Source organism: Piliocolobus tephrosceles, chromosome 4, assembly GCF_002776525.5.
Source record: "Piliocolobus tephrosceles isolate RC106 chromosome 4, ASM277652v3, whole genome shotgun sequence".
In the NCBI taxonomy this organism is placed as follows: Eukaryota; Metazoa; Chordata; class Mammalia; order Primates; family Cercopithecidae; genus Piliocolobus; species Piliocolobus tephrosceles.
The window spans coordinates 112,561,241-112,572,873 of record NC_045437.1 but is presented as its reverse complement, the minus strand read 5'-3'; the positions used below and the strand labels follow the sequence as shown (position 1 = coordinate 112,572,873).

The 11,633-nt window shown below is 50.5% G+C and overlaps 1 protein-coding gene across 1 annotated transcript in view; it reads right to left on the bottom strand.

Annotated features, from left to right (window-relative positions):
• The window catches only part of COL23A1 (collagen type XXIII alpha 1 chain), a 79,618-nt gene that overhangs the window by 58,222 nt on the left and 9,763 nt on the right, over window positions 1-11,633 (bottom strand). The window contains exon 3 of the mRNA XM_023193693.1: window positions 786-793. The gene's annotated coding sequence lies outside the window, so the exon portion shown is untranslated. The remainder of the gene's footprint in view (window positions 1-785; window positions 794-11,633) is intronic.

Genomic DNA, 11,633 nt, shown 5'->3' with positions numbered 1-11,633 from the left:
GTAGAGACAGGGTTTCACTGTGTTAGCCAGGATGGTCTTGATCTCCTGACCTCGTGATCCGCCCGTCTCGGCCTCCCAAAGTGCTGGGATTACAGGCTTGAGCCACCGCGCCCGGCCCACAGAGCATTTTAAAACTATGGGCATGGCGCTAGCATCTCTGTGTACCAAGGGGAGCCCAAGATTTGGCAAGGAACAGCCAGGCTTGTGCGCTGGCTCTCTTGCTAGGAAAATGGTCACAGAACGTTTCAGTGTACAGGTCAAGCCTGTGGAATTCTGTGCCTGCATTCATCTACAAATTAAAAAACAACATGACTCCTGTATAGGACTGATTTTTTTCCCCCAAAACACATTTTTTTGTTTTTGTTTCTGAGACGGAGTCTCGCTCTGTCTGTTGCCCAGGCTGGAGTGCAGTGGCACCATCTCGACTAACTGCAACCTCTGCCTCCTGGGTTCAAGCAATTTTCATGCCTCAATTTCCCAAGTAGCTGGGATTACAGGCACCCACCACCATGCCTGGCTAATTTTTGTATTTTTAGGAGAGATGAGGTCTCACTATGTTGGCCAGGCTGGTCTCGAACTCCTGACCTCAAGTGATCTGTCCACCTTGGCCTCCCAAAGTGCTGGGACTACAGGCGTGTGCTACTGCGCCTGGCTGCTTTTTAATAGGACTGATTTTTTCTTGAGGACACACCTCCCTAACCAAAATTATGTTCATGGAATTGCAACAGAGAGAGAACCGAACATCTTATCTTTCAGAAGTAGACAGCACAGTCCAGGACACTTACTGGAGGACCTGCAAAACACAAGCAGAGAAGCCACAGTCAGCGTGGAAGGCAGAGTCCCCTCGCCCGTCCTCAGCACGGCTCCTGGCCACCTGTCTCTGGAAGGCTTTGATGCTGCCATGGCTGTTTCCTGCCATGGCCTGGAGCTGGAGGCAGAGCAGAAGGAGCACCTTTGCTCTTGGAGAGCCCGGGGTGGTCCCGGGGGTCACAATTCCCACAGGCATGGGTGCATGCACTCATGTCACCAGGCAGCTTTGGGTTCTGGCGCTGAGTAGGAATCAGAACTTGTTCCTACTTAAAGAACAAGCTCTGGTGCTCCTGAGGGGATGGTTTGTTTCTATTGAGGGGAGACGGGGGAGCAAACATTTTGGACAGAGAGAATACTGGGAGGAACAGCAGATGGGTGTGGCTGAACAGGCTTTTTGGGGGAGGGGTTCCTGCTGCCCAGCCCCAGGATTAGAAATGCATGAGGAGTAGCAGGGGCTGGGGCTGTGGCTGAGACTTGTCTACCAGATGAGGGCTCACAGAGAACCCCGACGAGGCCCACGGGGGCTTCACCTCACAGCTTGCAAGGCATGTAGCATACCCATTATTGCATTTGACCTTCCCAACCATCTTTCGTGAGAGGTCTGATGAACATCTCCATTGGACACCGGATAACGCAGAGGCTCACAGAGCCGCGACTTGTGTGGGGCCACATCGTTGATAGGGGTGGAGTGAGCGCGTGCTGGATGGAAGGAGGTCTCCCAACTCTACCAGCCCTAGGCACTGTGCACTGAGCCACGCCGCTGGCAAACCAGACCCCAAACCTCACTCGAGGTTACACGGGGAGGCAGCACCCGGCAGTCAGTGACCAGCATGATTTATACGTCCCAACTATGAGCCAGGAGCCATGGGGATAACTAACGGGACCAGTAGTGAGTGCAAGAGGCAAGAGCCCTGACTCATGAATGTTGATGAAGCAGACAGATCCCGAAGAGGACATCTACACAGGGAGAAGGCCAGGAAGCTCCAAGCACAGCACAAGGGCCCTGACCCAGGCTGGGCCGAGTCCAGAGGGTGAGAAAAGAGGAGGGAGGAGTGTTGCGGAGATGGACAAGCTCAGAACATGCCAAGATCATGGGCTTTTGAGGAGCCAGGAGAAGTGAAGGCTGCTGCAGTGAGGGAGGGCCAGAGAAGGCAGGGCCGGCCAAGCCTGGGGGTTTGTTTCCATGTCATGGTATGGTGGGCTTGGTTCTAAGGGTGAAGGGGAGTCAGTGAAGGGTTCTGCATGGTGGAGTGATGGGGAGGGACAAGAGTGCACCTGGAGATGCGCTGAGGTGTCCCTGTGCAGGTGCTGGTGGGTGAAGGGGAGAATGGAGACTCAGGAGATGTTGGTCAGAGGAGAGATGGGGCTCGCGTGGTAGCAGTACATAGAGGAAGGAGAGAGATGATAAGGATTTTTGGCTTGAAACACTGATGTACTCATACCCAAGAATGATGACATGGGGGACAGTGGTTTCCCCAAGTCTAGATCAGAGGCAGAGCAGAGCAAGATGCTGGCAACCTGGACATCCCATTGAGCTGACTCCTCACTGTCAGCCAATGCCCTTGATTCCTATTTTTCAAAGCAAACAAAAGCTGCCGGATAGGTTCACCATCGCCTTTCCAACACCGGTTGTACACATCTGTGCCTGTACCTGCACCTCAGCCTGCACCTGCATCTGTACCTCCCCCGTGCCTGCACCTGCATCTGCAACTATGCCTATACCTGTACCTGCCTTTCCACCTGCGCCTCCCCCTCGATCTGTTCCTGCACCTGCACCTGCACCTGCTCCTGCACCTGCCCTCCTCTCCGTGCCTTCAGGTTAACTCAGAGGAACTGACCCCACCTTCAATTAGGCCACTGTCCCCTCTGTATTGCCCAGAGCCTGGCCCCATCCACAATCCCTCTGGATCTCAGTCACACTTGCCCTCTCACACAAGTCCTGCCCAACAGCTCTGAAACATGCTCTAATTCCTCAGATGGCAAAGCCATCCCTTGGTTGCACACCCCCTTCTATTTTTGCCCTTCTTCCGCTCTCTCCCTCACAGCAAGAAACAGTGGGAGGCGGCTTCAGAGGGGCAATGAGGTGGGGCAATTGGGTAGGGCCTTGAGCAGAGAGAGGATGTGACCTGGCTCATATTTTAAAGACCTCCCGGTGTGGGGTGGCAGGGGTAGAATGCAGAGGCTACCGCATGCTGCAGAGGAGAGAGGACGGTGGCTCACAGCTGGTGGTGGCAGTGGAAGTGCTGGACATGGTTGGGTTCTGGATTGATTCTGCCAGCACAGCCAATAGGATTTCCCTAGTTTTGGCTTGAGCAGCTGAAAGGATGGGGCTGCCATCAACAGCGGTGGGGAGATAGTGGTGGGACAGGCTTGGCTGAAGGGATCAGAAGCTTGGCACACGTGGCACGGCTGGAAGTAAAGAGAAGATCAGGAAGTCCTGGAAGCGAAGTAGAGAAAGTGTCCCAGGAGGGAGTGATCGCCTGTGCACGGGGCAAAGGAACTGCCCTGCAGATGGGTCAAGTAAGAAGACCAGGAACTGGACGCAGCAATGCAGAGGCACGTCTGGGGAGTGACCGGAGTGGGGTCTGATGGGAGAGGGTTTCAGAGAGAAGGGGGGTGAGGGATGCGGACAGCGGGTGCTTTTGAGGAGCTCTGCGGCAAAGGGGAGGAAATGAACAGTTGCTCTGTGGGGGTGGGGCCTGGCGATGGGTATTTCTTTAGGATGAGCGACATGGCCACGCATTTGTAGGAGGTGAGTGGTCCAGCAGAGAGAGAGGATTCGGCGTGGGGGGAGAAGGGGAGATTCCTGGAGCAACGTTCTTGAGGAGGTGAGAAGAGTTGGCTCCTGGCGCTGGCACAGATGGGGGCCTGGACAGTCCATCTGTGGAGATGGCAGGAGGAAGAGTGCCTGGTGCTGCCAGGCATGTGCCACGGAGGTGGGAGTTCAGGCAAGTTCTCTTCTGATCGTGCCAACTCTCCCAGTGAAGCAGGAAGCGAGGCCGTCAGCCTCAGGTGATGACGGTGCAGGAGGCGTTGGGGGACTGAGCGGGAGAGGCTGAATGGGTTGGACAACATGGCCTCAGCCAGGGGGCAGAAAGGGCCACGGGGGCTGGGGGCGTTTCTCTCCAGCTGGGTAATCTGCACACACTGGAGTGGAGCATGTGGAGGGGGCTGGGTTCCGTCTGGGGTGGGGCTTTTGCTAAGTGAGAACGAGGGAGGAGGGAGGAGCAGGGAGGTCTGGCATGGGGCAGCTGGCAGGATCCCAGCTGGAGGGGTGAGGGACAAGGGGCTGGGGTCCATGGATCTGAAGGCTGGAGACGGAAGGGTTGTAGGGGTCAGGGAGAGGGAGTGGGCTGGAATTTGTGAACTGAGAATCTGTGGATGCTGCATTTATATCAGGCAAGACCTCGGGAGGGAGAGGTTGTGGTCAGAGGAGGCCAAGCCTATCAGAGGAGAGGAGGCCACGGAGTCCAGAGGCCAGGCTGTGTAAGGGGCTTCTATGTGGCTATCAAGATGCACAAGAATTCACCCAGAAGCACTGTGGGAGAGAGCGCTGGTGACCCAGGGGCTGGCACCGACTAGCAATGAGATGGGTGCCCCTGGGATCAGAGATGGCTTCAAGAATGACGCCCCATCCCCACCCCAGTCCCCCATTCTGGGGCCAGGGTCATGTTTCTCAAAACGCAGATCTGATCCTGATACTTCCCTCCTCACCGTCTTGCTCCCAAGACAAAGGCCCGAACCCAGTGGTGCCTTCCATGTGGTGATCTGCCGCCCCAAATCGCTACCTAGCTCCCTCCCCAGGGCCTCCACCCCTGAACCTCTGGGAGCAGTAGCGGGAGATGTGTTATATCTGCTAGTTACCACAAAACAATGAAATTGGATCCCTGCCTCAGCATCAACCAGGATGAATTCCAAAAGGATCAACGATTTTACAGGTTAAGAAAACTATAAAAATCCTAGAAGAAAACGTGGGAATATTCCTTTCTAGCCTTGGAGAGGGCAGGCTTTTCCAGAAGCCATAAAAGACAGGCCTGATCCAACCATATAAACCCAAAAAATGTCTGCAAGGCAGAAAGTCTTGGAAGCAAAGTCAAAGGCCAACCTAGGCCAGGCGCCGTGACTCGCGCCTATAATCCCAGCACTTTGGGAGGCTGAGGCAGGCAGATCACTTGAGGTCAGGAGTTCAAGATCAGCCTGGACAACATGGTGAAACCCTGTCTTTATTAAAAATACAAAAATACCCCCAAACAAAACAAAAAAACAAAAAAACAATTAGCCAGCTGTGCTAGCGTGTGCTTGTGATCCCAGTTACTTGGGAGGCTGAGGCAGGGCAATTGCTTGAACCTGGGAGGCAGAGGTTGCAGTGAGCCGAGATCACATCACTGCACCCTGGCCTCGGTGACAGAGTGAGACTCTGGCTCAAAAACAAAGCCAACCTAGGAAACATATATCTAACTCAGGTCACAAAGGCTAGATACCTTGACATAAAAACATTCCTACAAGACATCTCTCAAAACATCAGCAACTTAGTAGAAACAATATATCCAAAGATATGCATGAAGAAGTCACAGAACAGAAAATACAAATAGCTTTGAAATATCTGGATTATGAACAAGGATTAACTTTTGTAGCTACAAGTGCTAATCTTCATAATAAAAGAAGCGAAGGTTAGAATTATGATCATATCAGATTAAAAAAATGAAAAAAGTCTCATGACCTACTGTGTGAAGGGCAATGAGGACAGTCACCTTACACACTGGTGAGAGGATCAATTGGAACCTTCTCTCTAGGGAGTGATCTGGCAATACTTAATAAGATTTAAAATGTATGCCAATTGCCACAGCAATTATCCTCCTAGAAATGTATTCTGCAGCTATGTTAACACATATGTAAAAGAAGAGGGGTATAAAAACTCCTTATCACAGAAGTGTTGAGATAGTAAAAGTATTAGAAATGGCACAGATGGAACTGATTAAATAGAGGATGGTACAGCTGCAAATGGAATACTATGCAGCTGTGAAAAAGGTAATGTTCTGTAAGTTCTGAGATGGAACGATCTCCAGGGCGTATTGCTGCATTTTAAAAGGGTATAGAATGGCATGTAGTAGAAATGATCTGTAGACTTTTGTTTGTATAAACGGGACATCTCTAGGTGTGGGTGCAAGGAAGTGCATCACGGTTGCTTCTGAGTAGGGGGGCTGAATGGCCAGAGGGCAGGAGCGGCAGAGAGACTGACCTCTCACCCTGGGCTCTTTCACACCATTGGATATTTGTGTATGGCTCACGGAGTCAAAAGCGTCAACACACTTGAACTTGACAGTGGCGGGAGAAAGCTCTGTGTCTTTGTCTGCTCCTCTCAGCTTTTGCTGCCTTTCCTCACACCAAGCTGCCTCCAGGGAAGCTCAGGCTGGGATTATTATTCTGAGACCCTGAGGTCCTGAGAGCAGAGCCCTGGGGACTGGCGTGAGGTGCAGCCCAGACGAGACAAAGGAGGGGCTGTAAGAGTAACCATCGCTCCCACCCTGAGCACTCATCATGCGCCGGCAGCTCCATGAATGCGTTCCCCAGACCATCATGTAACCCCTGCTTCAACCTCACTAGGTGCATTTTACAGATGAGGAAACTGAGGCTCAGAAAGGCTGCCATGCCCAGGGTCACATCCTCCTCTGACCTTCCTCAGGTCAGAAAAGAGAGAAACTGTTCTGGCAGAAAGAGCTCTAACATGTACTGAGCTTCCCCTGAGGTCGCCGGGAGGGTGTGTGGTGTGTCTGAACCACCCGGCTGGTGAGGCGGTAGTCCAGCCAGAGGCAGTCCCGCAGGACCCTGAACCCATGGCACCATCCATGGTCTCCAGACGGGGTGGCAGAGAGGGAATGGCAGCATTCCGGAGACTGATCTCCTTGCTAGCGGGGCAGGCCAACATCAAGCTCATCTACAGGACTTTAAAACACACTGCCCACCACTTCTCTTGGGCCCTACTGGCACCATGTCACCAGGCTACCATTGCTTCCTGCCAGCACCATAATCACAGCCTCCTAATCTGACTCCTTCTCCTGGGTACCCAACCCCACCAGCCAGAGTGGCATTTAAAAAATGCCCAACCCCTTCCCAGGGCTTCCCACAGCACACGGAATGAAACCTCCTGGCCCAGCCTTCCTGCATGGCCCAGTCCTTGCCAGTCTCCAGTGCCCTTGGGCACCATGCTCTGCTCCACCCTTCCCTTTCAGTTCCCCAAGCTGCCAGCTCCCTTCAGCCTCAGACATTCACATTGGCTATGTTCCTGCAGCCGGCATGGCATGGCTCCATTGCCTCTCCCTTGGACAAACCTTCTACAACGGTGACATCTGAAGATGTCAAAGATAAGGTCGGGCACAGTGGTTCACTCCTGTAATCCCAGCACTTTGGGAGGCCGAGGAGGGTGGATCAACTGAGGTCAGGAGTTTGAGACCAGCCTGGCCAACATGGCGAAAACCCATCTATACTAAAACTACAAATATTAGCTGGGTGTGATGGCGGGCACCTGTAATCCCAGCTACTCAGGAGGCTGGGGCAGGAGAATCGCTTGAACCCGGGAGGCAGATGTTGCAGTGAGCTGAGATCAGGCCACTGCATTCCAGTCTGGGCAACAGAGTGAGACTCCATCTCAAAAACACAAACAAAAACCAGAGATGTCAAAGACAAAGATGTCTCCCGCCCTCCCCGCACTGGTTTCTATCATCTTTCCCTGGTTATTTCCTTCCATGCGTTTGTTGCAATCGGTAGTGATGATTTACTTGTGGGGCGGGGACTGTTTCTGTCAGTTCCTGGCAAGGCACTTCCCTGAGAGGGACCACATCTGCCCAGTTCATGCTGTCTCCTTGCTGCCCAGATGGGAGCTGGGCAGGCACAAGCACTTAGCCAGCACCTGCTGAATGGATGAGGGCCGAAAAGGGCAAGAGCGCCTGGAGGCCATCGCATTTGCGGAGCCCTCTGCACTTGACCTCATGTACTAGGTTTGTGCTGTGGCTGCCACAGCCTCTGGAGATGGACTGTACGGCCTGAAGCAAGCTGGGCATCCAAGAGTGATGGATGAGACAGAGGGGTTGGTCCAGGCCAGCCAGGGGTTCCTGCTTACAAAGTGAGCTGGCTGCAGGGCTTCCAGGTGACCACAGGGTGGTGCCCCGAGGCCCAGCCCTTCCACGCGAGGCCTTCAAACGCGTGTTCCAAGCATAGGACGGTTCCGTTGACTTTGCTGTCAGGAGTGTGGGAGCCATTCAGTAAGAGCCAGATGACCTGGGAAATAGGTGAACGCACCTGATGAAGTAGAGGGTTTGATGGTTCTGGGGCCTTTTGGGCTGAATGGATGTGGCCCAAGAGAGATCCTCAAACTGGGAAACTTGCCCATTCACACCTTGGGGTTAGGAGCAGGTGGGCAAGCTGCTTGCTGTGCTACCAGGTAAGCGCCAGGTAAGCGGAGGTGTGTGGTGGTCTTGGGAGCCCCCGACGCCCACCTTCAGCTCTCAGCCCCTCTGGGAACAAGCATGTCTCCAGTGTTTCCCAAAGGGCGTGTCCAGCCTTCCTGAAATGCAAACCAAGAGGAGTATTTCCCACAGCCTGGAGGGGCCAGGCCTACACAGCAGGAGGTGAGGGCTTCAGTGGCCTGAGGCTGCCAGGGTCACTGTCCCTGCTCACAGCCCCACACCTGCTCCTCTCTGTTGCCCCTGGACTCCTAACCTCCCCTCTGCCTGGGACCTGCTCTCCCTGGTCCTGATTGAGCCTCTCTTCCTCTCCCACTCAGCCAGCTCAGGTAAGATGCCGCACCCTGGCTCCCAGCTCTCAAAAGCCTGAACCCATTCCCAGAATAATGACAACAACTTTTAGGGACTTTTCCCCAAAGGAGCAGAGTGGGCCAGGCTAGTCTCGAACTCCTGACCTCAAGTGATTCACCTGCCTTGGCCTTCCAAAGGGCTAGGATTACAGGTGTGAGCCACCACGCCCAGTCTCATTTTCTAGTTGTTAAGAAGGGAAGTTAGCCTATTGATTTGACTATAAAATCCTTACAATAAAACATAGGAATAAATCTTCATGGTCTTGAGTTAGGTAATTGATTCTTAGAGATAACACCAAAAGCACAAAGTACAAAAGAAAAAACTGATAGATTGGACTTTACCAAAATTAAACTGGGGACAAATGAAATTATACATGTATCTCAAACCAAATATAAAAAGTCAGTTCCATATAGATTAAGGATTCAAATGTAAAAAGTAAACATTCAGAAAAAATATGAAAGAATATCTTTTTTTCACTGGAGGTTGGGAAAAACTTATTTTTTCTTCAACTTTTAAGTCCAGGGGCACATGTGCCAGATGTGGATTCTTTAGAATGTTCTATGCATGAGATCACACCATCTGCAAACAGAGATCGTTTTACTTCTTTTCCCATATGAATGTCTTTAATGTCTCCTTTTTGCTTAATTGTCCTGGTGAAAACCTTCAACACAAAGTTAAATAGTAGTAGCAGAGGAGTGAACATCCTTGCCATGTTCCTGATATCAGGGGTAAATTGTTCAGTCTTTCACCATTAAGTATGCTATTAGTTAGCTGTGGGTTTTTCATAGATGCCCTTTATCAAGTTGAGGAAGTTTGTTTTTAAATTCTTGATTTGTTGAGTGGATATTTACTTATTTATTTATTTATTTATTTATTTATTTAATGATGGAGTCTCGCTCTGTCACCCAGGCTGGAGTACAATGGCGCGATCTCAGTTCACCGCAACCTTTGCCTCCCAGGTTCAAGCGATTCTCCTGCCTTGTCCTCTTGAGTAGCTGTGACTACAGGCACGCATCATCACATCCAGCTAATTTTTGTATTCTTAGTACAGATGGGGTTTCACCATGTTGGCCAGGCTGGTCTCGAACTCTTGACCTCAAGTGATTTGCCCGCCTTGGCCTCCCAAAGTGCTGGGATTACAAAGTGAGCCATTGTGCCTAGCCTGAGTCGGTTTTTTAAAATAATGACAGGTTGTGGATTTCATCAAATGCTTTATCTGCATTTACTGAGACAATCATGTGGTTTTTATCTCTTATTCAATAATATGATGTACTGCATTGATTGATTTTGGATGTTAAACCAACATTGCATTTTTGGGTTAAATCCCACTCGGTTTATAATCCTTTTGCTGGATTCCTTTGCTTGTATTGTTGAGGATTTTTATGTCTGTGTTCATAAAAGACATTGGTCTATAGTTTCTTTTTTTGTGACGTCTTTGTCTAGTTTTGGTATCAGAGTTAATCTTGCTTCAGAATGAGTTGAGAAGTGTTCTCTCCATTTCTATTTTTTTTTTTTGAGACGGAGTCTCGCTCTGTCGCTCAGGCTGGAGTGCAGTGGCTGGATCTCAGCTCACTGCAAGCTCCGCCTCCCGGGTTCACGCCATTCTCCTGCCTCAGCCTCCCAAGTAGCTGGGACTACAGACGCCCGCCACCTCGCCCGGCTAGTTTTTTGTATTTTTTAGTAGAGACGGGTTTCACCGTGTTAGCCAGGATGGTCTCGATCTCCTGACCTCGTGATCCGCCCGTCTCGGCCTCCCAAAGTGCTGGGATTACAGGCTTGAGCCACCGCGCCTGGCCTCCATTTCTATTTTTTAAAGGGTTTGCGAAAGATTGTTATTAATTCTTCAAGTGTTTATTAGAATTCATCAGTGAAGCCATCTGATTCTGGGCTTTTCTTTGTAGAGGTTTTTTGATCACTGATTGAATCTTTCTCTTTGTTACAGGTCTATTCAGATTTTTGACTTCTTCTTGAGTCAGTTTTGGCAGTTGTGTCTTTCCAGGAATGTGTCCATTTCACCTGTTATCTAATTTGTAGGCATACAATCGTTAGAAGTGTTTCCTTTTAATCCTTTTCATTTTTTTAAGGTTGCTATTATGTACCTTCTTTCAGCCCTGATCTTGGTAATTTGAGACTCCACTGTTTTTCTTAGTCTAGTTAAAGGTTTGTCAGTTTTGTTGATCTTCTCAAAGAATCAACTTTTGGTTGTGCTGACTTTCTCTACTGTTTTTCTATTTTCCATTTCATTTCTTTTTACTCTGATTTTATGATTTTATTTCTTTTGCTTGCTTTGGGTTAAGTTTGCTCTTATTTTTCTAGTTTATTTTTATTTGAGACTAAGACTGGCTTTGTCGCCCAGGCTGGAGTACAGTGGCATGATCTCAATTTACTGCAACCTCTGCTTCCTGGGTTCAAGCGATTCTCCTGCCTCAGCCTCCCAAGTAGCTGAGATTACAGGCACGCACTACCACACCAAGCTAATTTTTGTATTATTAGTAGAGATGGGGCTTCACCATGTTGACCAGGTTGGTCTAGAACTCCTGACCTCAGATGATCCGCCCACCTTGGTCTCCCAAAGTGCTGGGATTGCAGGCATGAGCCACCACACCTGGCTACTCTCCTTCAATTTTCTTTTCTTTTTTGAGACAGAGTCTCGCTCTGTTGCCCAGGCTGGAATGCAGTGGCATGATCTCGGCTCACTGCAACCTCCGCCCCTCCAGGTTTAAGCAATTATCTGCCTCAGACTCCACAGTAGCTGGGATTACAGGCGCAGGCGTGCCACCACGCCTGGCTAACTTTTTGTATTTTTTTTTTTTTTTTTTTTTAGTAGAGATGGGGGTTTCACCATCTTGGCCAGGCCGGTCTTGAACCCCTGACCTCATGATCCACCCGCCTTGGCCTCCCAAAATGCTGGGATTACAGGCGTGAGCCACCGCGCCTGGCCTCAGTTTTCAAAGATAGTTTTGCCAGGTATAGATTTCTTTGTTGATAGTTTTTTTTTTTTTTTTTTTTTTT